Here is a 7,970-nt window from a genome sequence, read left to right on the forward strand (position 1 = left end):
TGGATCAAACCAAATAATCAAAAACCCAAGGAGATAAATATGCCAAACCATCATGGATATAAGCTTCTCCAAAAAATGGAAGATAAAACTCAAAATCCATTACCGTATCAAGAAATCAACCCAATAAAATCTTCAAAACTTTTCATGAATCAAATCAAATAATCAAAATTCAAGGAGATAAGAATGCCAAACACTTTTCAAATGAAGCTTCCAAAACTAAATATATATCAAGCTCCAACTTCATTAGAAGACAAAGTGTACAATATAATGCATCTATAAACAAAATGAGCTATACCTTTCAAATGATTATTTGTCGAGTAGACCAAGAGTGGGAATGATATTTCTCCTCTAATTTATACCAATTCTAATAGATGTTTCTCAATAACAACATCCTCTGATCTCCATCATGAATTCATGTCCATGTCCAAGTGAAAGGGTCCTCAAACATTCTACTAAAACCTCCAAAGAGTAATTTTACCAATAATTACTTCACCTTATGTCTCCAAGTATGCATGAGAATTTACAACAAATCAACCCATTCTAGACTTCAAATGCACTAATACACTCTCATTAATCTCCCAAGAAAATTATCAATGAACTCAAAACCAAGATAAATACCCAAATCATTACCGAATCTCCAAAAATGGAATCAAGAACACAATCATTACATCATGATCTAACAATATCATACCAAAAACATTATGTGCGATCAAGATTTCAACATAGAAAAACACCAAAATACATTCTCTCAAAAAAGGATCACTATCAAAACTAACAAATAAAAAAATTTGGCCCCTCAACCAAAGAATCCAAGAGTTCTCCATGGATAACCAAAAGCAACAATGGAAAGCTCGCGTGGAGGTGGAGTTAGCGACAATGGAAGAATTCAAATTTCAAATTCTCTGGAAGGCGGGAACTCTGGTTCCAATGGTGGGAGCGACCAAAACAATGGAGTTGGTCCTATGGGGGAGAAGGACAAGCCTCTAGATATTCCGCAGGCTGATGATATTCTGCAGGCTGATGGTACTCTGCAAGAGAAGAATGTGGATTTTGGAAACACGGTGGGGGGGTCCAGCGGGGGGTCCATCCCACATGAAGAGGTCTTGGAGAATGGAAAAGAATCTAGAAAGTGGTCATCCCTCTTTGGAACTAGACCATCTGGAAAATCCTCTTTACCTACTGTCAAGAATATATTGGACCCTACTGGTGGTAAGTTCTCTATTTCTATCCCTGATTTGGTTCTAGAACATAATATAAGAAGTATGTCGAACTCCCCGGTAGGTAAATTTATGGGACCACACCCAAATATCGAAGTTGTAAGGACTTATGTCAAACGGAAATGGGCTTTGAAAGGTAATGTTGAAATTTCGGTACTTCCCAAAGGCCTTCTCACCTTTGCTTTTTAATGTGAAGAAGATAAAATAAGGATCCTATGTGGTAGTCCTTGGGTGGTTGGAAAGACAGCTCTGTTCCTTCGGAAATGGCACCCAAATCTAAACATGAGTGACTCACTTCTTGAGCAAGTCCCAGTTTGGGTTAAGTTACCAGGTCTGCCTCTTGAGTATTGGGCAGAAAGCATTTTTTCAGGAATAGTAATCTCTTTGGTGAGATCCTCTCAATAGACCCAGTCACAGCCTCAAGAAGAAGGCTCACTCATGCCCAATTTTGTGTAGGGATAGCTCATGATGCAGATATGCCGGAACAGATAGACATAGTGTCAAAGTTGGGAACGTGGAAACAATAGATTGAATATGAATCCATCCCCTTTTCTTGATTTCACTGCAAAAAAGAAGGTCATTGGGCTAAACTTTGTCCTCTCAAGCCTAAAGGGGAGTACAAGCAAGCCAAACGTTTAGTTGAAAGTAAAAAGGCTCTAGAGAAAAAGGTATGGCAAGTCAAAAACTCAGAAAATAAGGACACTGACTTTGTTGATACCAACTGCTTTGGACCCTTGGGGGAAAATAAGGAAGTGGTATCCTCAACCTCTGTCTCTAATCTCCCCACCCAGGAAGCATTGAGGAAGGATCAAAAGAATGTAGACAACCCCCTGGTAGGGCAGATCTGAATAGAGGAATTAAAAGAACAATCTGAATCTTCAAAAGAAAACGTCGAGATGGTAATTGCTAACACTTTGGTCAGTAAGGAAGTGCCTAATGCAGAGGATCAAAAGGATGAGTATACTAAGGATGTTGAACAACCTAAGGAAGGGGAGATTACTGGCTCTCAAGAAGAAAAAACTGACTCTTCCCTGCTTATGATAAGGTCTGAAATGCAAGAAGCCCATAAATGTGTCATATTGGGTATGAACCTCTTGGATTCAGACCAAACCTCTTAAACAGTCAATAGTTCTTCACATGGCTCCAGATCTCCTAACTAGGGTAATGAAAAAGAAATTTCTAGAATTCTCAGCAACCCTGAAGCGGTTCTTGAGAAAGAAGCTGACTGGAAAATTCCAAAATATAGGAATAAAAAAGGATCCACTCCCTTGACTTCCCAATTAAGGAAGTCTAGTAGAATTTCTCAAGTTGATGTCGGGTATGTCTCCTCATCCCCATGATGAACTTCTAACTACAAATTCAGAGACAAGGAGGCCAGCAAGATCATAGCAGACGAGACTCATAAGACTCTGAAGGAGTTAGGAATTTGTAAGTAACTATGAAGATTATCTCTTGGAACATTAGGGGACTAAATAATCCCCACAAGCATGATATTATTAGGAATGTGATAAGGGATAGAAAACCTGATATTTTTCTTATTCAAGAAACTAAGATGAGTAGATAAAAGGTTGAATCTTTGAAATTCTTTAAATCTGGGAGTATTAGTGGTGGCAACTCGGAAGGTGCCTCTGGAGGCATTGCAACTATTTGGAATCTCAATAATATTAAAGGTCATGTTCTTATTCAAGAAAATAATTTCTCTTGCATTAAATTTGAGCACTTAAAAGATGGAACATCGTGGGTCCTCACTAATATATATGCTCCTAATACCTTGAAAGCCAGAAGCATTTTTTGGAAAAAACTAATGGAAATAAGGGACAGCTTCAAGAACCTTAGTTGGCTGGTCATGGGAGACTTCAACACCCCTTTGAGAGAGGAGGAAAAATTTGATGGAAGCCCCTCTCAGGTGGAAAGTAGACTGGCCCTCATGGATTTTATAAACAATCGAGCTCTTAATGATGTGGAGATACAAGGATGTAATTACACTTGGACTAACAGGAGGACTGGAAATGACCTTATTCAAGTTCACCTTGACAGGGCTCTAATTTTTTATGATTGGTACATACATTATTTTTGTTCTCTAATTGCTCACATCCGGACTGGGTCTGAGCATTATCCTATAACTTTTTTTGCTAACCCCATAAATAGAAGAAGGCATTTTCCTTTTAGGTGTGAAAAAATGTGGACTCTTCATCCAAATCTCACCCATAAAATTTAGGATTGGTGGAACATTCAAGTTGAGGGCACTGCCATGTATAGAGTTGTGAAGAAACTCAAAAGCATCAAAGATAATATAAGGTCTTGGAACAAATCCAGCTTTGGGAATATTTTTGAGGCCAAAGGTAAAATCCAGGAAGACCTAAATAAAATACAGGTCCAAATTAAGAAGGATGGTTTCTCTACTATGTCTATTGCTAAAGAAAATGAGATTCTTAAAAAATACCATGAAATCATTGCTAAAGAAGAAACTTTTTAGAAGTAGAGATCTAGATGTATATGGCTGAAGGGAGGAGATAATAACACTAGATTCTTTCATATGTCGACTATCAAACATAAAGTAGCAAATAGGATCAAAAAACTGGTAGTGGACAACAGGGAGCTGGTTAAGGAGGATGAGATAAGAGATGAGGCCAAAAGATTCTTCTCTGATCTTCTTTGTAGGGATCAAAGGCTGGATGTTAATGCTCAAAGTTCTTTCCTTTAGAATATTCCTTGCCTCATTGATGAGCAAAAGATTTCCTCCCTTACTTCTATACCTTCAAACTTGGAGATCAGAAATGTTGTCTTTTCTTTTGATGGTAACAAAGCCCCCGGACTTGATGGCTTCCCCATGTTCTTCTTCCAAGAATTCTGGGATATTATTGGGAAAGATGTTTCCAATGGGGTTAAAGAATTTTTTGGGGCTAGAAGACTTCTGAAAGAGATTAATGGCACCTTCATTGCTTTAATCCCCAAAATTCAAGGTGCTAACTCCATGGATAAGTTCAGGCCAATTAGCTTATGCAATTCTTTTTATAAGATAATCTCAAAGGTCTTTACTTCCAGACTCCTGACTATCCTTCCTTCTCTGATTAATCATCAGCAAAATGGTTTTGTGCTAGGAAGATAAATTCTTGATTCTATTATAATAGTCCATGAGAATATTCATTCTCTTGTTATGGCTAAGAAGTAGGGTTTCATCCTTAAGCTTGATCTCTCTAAGGCCTACAACCGGGTTGATTGGTCTTTCCTCATGAAGGTCCTATTGGCTTATGGCTTCTCTATCAAATGTGTGGACCCCTTCAAGAATCTCATCACCTCTACCTCCTTTGATGTCCTTGTCAATGGGTCTCCCTCTTCCTTCTTTCAAGCTTCTAGAGAACTAAGACAAGGGGATCCCATTTCTCCAATCCTCTTCATTATCATGGCTGAATGTTTTGGTAGGTCTATGGAAAGTATGGTGATGAGAGGAAATTTTAAGGGACTCCAACCTTCCTCAGCTGATCATATTTGCTCCCACCAACAGTTTGTGGATGACACCATTATCATGGGGGACTCAAGCATTTCTAAAGCCAGAATCCTGAAGGACACCCTTTATATGTTCGCTTCTACTTCCGGCCAGCTTATCAACTGGGTTAAAAGTGAAGTGTTTTTCATCAACACTCCTGAGAGAAGACAACATATAATTAGCAAAATTCTGGAATGTCGGATTGCTGATCTTCCTGCCACTTATCTTGGTCTCCCCTTGGGCATTGCTCCACCTGATTCCTTTTGGAGTTCTCTGGTGGACAAATTTCAAAGAAAGCTTGTTGGGTGGAAAGGTGCTCTTCTAAGTTAGGCTGGAAAGCTTCAACTTCTAAAAACTTCTCTTCAAAGCATACCTATGTATGCCCTCAGCCTCTTTAGAATTCCAATTAAGTATGTTGATGCAATTGAGAAAATTCAAAATAAATTATTTAGTCAAGGGTTGAGGAAAAGAAAAGAATGGCTTTAGTGGCTTGAGATAAGGTGTGCAGATCGAAAAATAATGGAGGTCTAGGCCTGAGAAGAATCTGGTCCCTCAATGAAGCTCTCTTATCTAAACAGGTTTGGAGGTTGTTCCACTCTAATAGTGAATGGTGTAAAATTTGGAGAAGTAAGTATTCTCTTTTGACTTCTTCTCTTCCCTCTTTCATCAATTCTGATTTTAGTTTTAATGGGTCCCATATCTAGAATCATGCCTCTAAGTGTAAAGACAATATTGCTAGAGGGGTTAAATAGAGAGTTGGCAATGGTAGGAAATTTAGATTCTGGGAGGATCCCTGGTATTTTTTATAAGTCTCTGATTGATATCCCTGAATGGGCCCCTTTTGCTTCCCCCTATATTAGAGTCTTTGGCTCCTTGGTTGAGGGGTATTGGATAGGAGATAAATGGCTAAACATTGAATGTATTCACCCTAACCTAATCAATCTTAAGAATCATCTTTCTTCTGCTTGGTTGAACAATGAGGAAGATTTCCTTATTTGGATATATGAACCTAAAGGCAATATCATTGTCTCTTCAATGTATGGTGTTCTTTCCCCTGCCCCCTCTGAGAATCCTTTTTGGTCTAAAGCATGGATTAAGGGTCTTATCCCTAAAATCAATTTTTTCTATTGGACAATCCTTCAAAATAAAATCTTGACCTTAGATAATCTTAAGGGTAGAGGATTTTCTTTCCCTAATAGATGTGCTTTATGTCTTGAGGAGGAAGAGTCTATGGACCATTTGGCAATCCACTGTTCCTTCACTGTTTCAATTTGGGAAAGATTTCTTAAGAATTTTTGCATGATTGGGTGTTTCCTAACACTATCAGTGAATTGTTTCATTCTTGGAGTTATCATTGGTCTAACCCCTTTTTGAGATCTTTGTGGCAGCTATCACTCCCTCACATTTTGTGGGGGATTTGGAAAGAAAGGAACAACCATATTTTCAGGGATACTTCTCTCACCCAGGCTATTGTTTTCCAGAAAATCCAAAGGGCTATTGTGGAGAACATTGGGATCATTGGGGATTCTCGGTACTCTGCCAACCCCTTGGAAGCTCACATTTTCAGTTCTTGGAATTTGAAGAGTGTTGGTAGTATTGATCCCAAACTAAACAAGAGACTTGCAACCAGATGACACACTCCCCCTCATGGTTGGCTCAAAATAAACTTTGATGGATCTGCTAAAGGCAATCCTGGCCCTGCGGGATGTGGGGCAATTCTCAGAGATGAAAATGGTAGTTGTAAGGAAATTATTGTTGTTCCTATAGGTTGCCAAACTAACCACAAGGTGGAAGCTATGACTGCACTCCAAGGTATTCTCCTATCCAAAAGATGGAATTGTCCCTATTTATGGATTGAAGGGGATTCTAATAACATCATCAAATGCCTAAAGGGAACCTCTAAGCCTTCATGGACTATCAATAACATAATAAAGGTTGCTAGAGATCTCATCAACACTTTTGAGAAATGCTTCATATCTCACATTTAGCGTGAAGCTAATGGTTCAGCTGACTGAGCAGCCAATGTGGCGATCAATCACAAAAATATGGTTACCTGGAAGGGGGAAGAGGGCCTCCTCGATGACGTCAGATCGATCATATTTAAGGATCAATACAATAGTACCCCAAAGATCATAAATGGACAAAATAATGATGAAACACATTAATAGGAGTGCTACGAGTAATTATAATAATGTCAGTACCATTTATTACAAGACACATGCCACCTTTTCCCACGCTTTCTGGGTATATGTGGTAGTTTCGAGAAATTTCTTGCCTAAAGCTCTCTGCAATTCTCGGCCTTCTATTCTGAAAAGTGAAAAAAATGGGAAGAAATAGACACCGTTATGAACCCAGCAACTATAAGGAGTGGAAGCAAAAGGAGGTTGTTTGGAACGTTTTGCAGAAGGGTGGGTTTTCAAAGTTTATGGAGAGGCTCCATGGGAGGGATGCCACAATTACTAAATTCTTCTGCAAAAACTAGAGAAAGGGTACTCTGAAGATGAGAGATCAAACAATATTCATTGATGAAGACCTCATCGCTCAAGTCATGGGTCTCCATAGGGAAGGAACCAATTACTACATAGACAAAAAATTGAGCAAGGAGGCTATTGAGCGATATCCCGAAATGACAAAGGAGAAAAAGCGCCTAGTTAAGCTAAGTAAAACTTACTATCTGCCTAGGGAATTTGTTAAGCCATGGAGAGAGGTTTTATTTTCTATTATGTGCTATGTTACCTTGGATGGTAGATTCACAAAGGTGTATGGCTATCATTTTGTTTTGCTTAACCATTTCAGGTATGATGAAAAAGTTAATATCCCTTATTTCCTGTTGTGTTCTATGAATGCTACCATTAAGGCCCATAAAGAGAACCCTAAGGGTGATAAAACCATGCATCAAGGTCTAATGGTGTTAATTTATGACCACCTAAAAGCCAACCAAATTGCCTGCCCTCATCCTTCAATCTGAGTCTGAGGAGGAAGGGTCAGATTATGTTTTTTCTATGGGTGAGGAGTCTGAAAGCGACTCGATGAGTGAGTTAGAGGAGAGTCTGGATGACTCTGAAGCTGAAATTAGTAAGAAAAGAAAACAAGTGAGTACTAGGCCTTCCTCCTCGAAGGGAAAGAAAAAATCTAAAGAAAAAGTTTTTCAGATTCGTTCCTCCTCGAAGGAAGAGGTCTCTGAGGATTCTGAGAAGGATTAACCCCAGTATCCTCAGAAAAAGAAAACCAAAGTTTCTATTCAGACAAGGAACAAACAGAAGAGA

This window comes from Cryptomeria japonica, chromosome 5, assembly GCF_030272615.1.
Source record: "Cryptomeria japonica chromosome 5, Sugi_1.0, whole genome shotgun sequence".
NCBI lineage: Eukaryota > Viridiplantae > Streptophyta > Pinopsida > Cupressales > Cupressaceae > Cryptomeria > Cryptomeria japonica.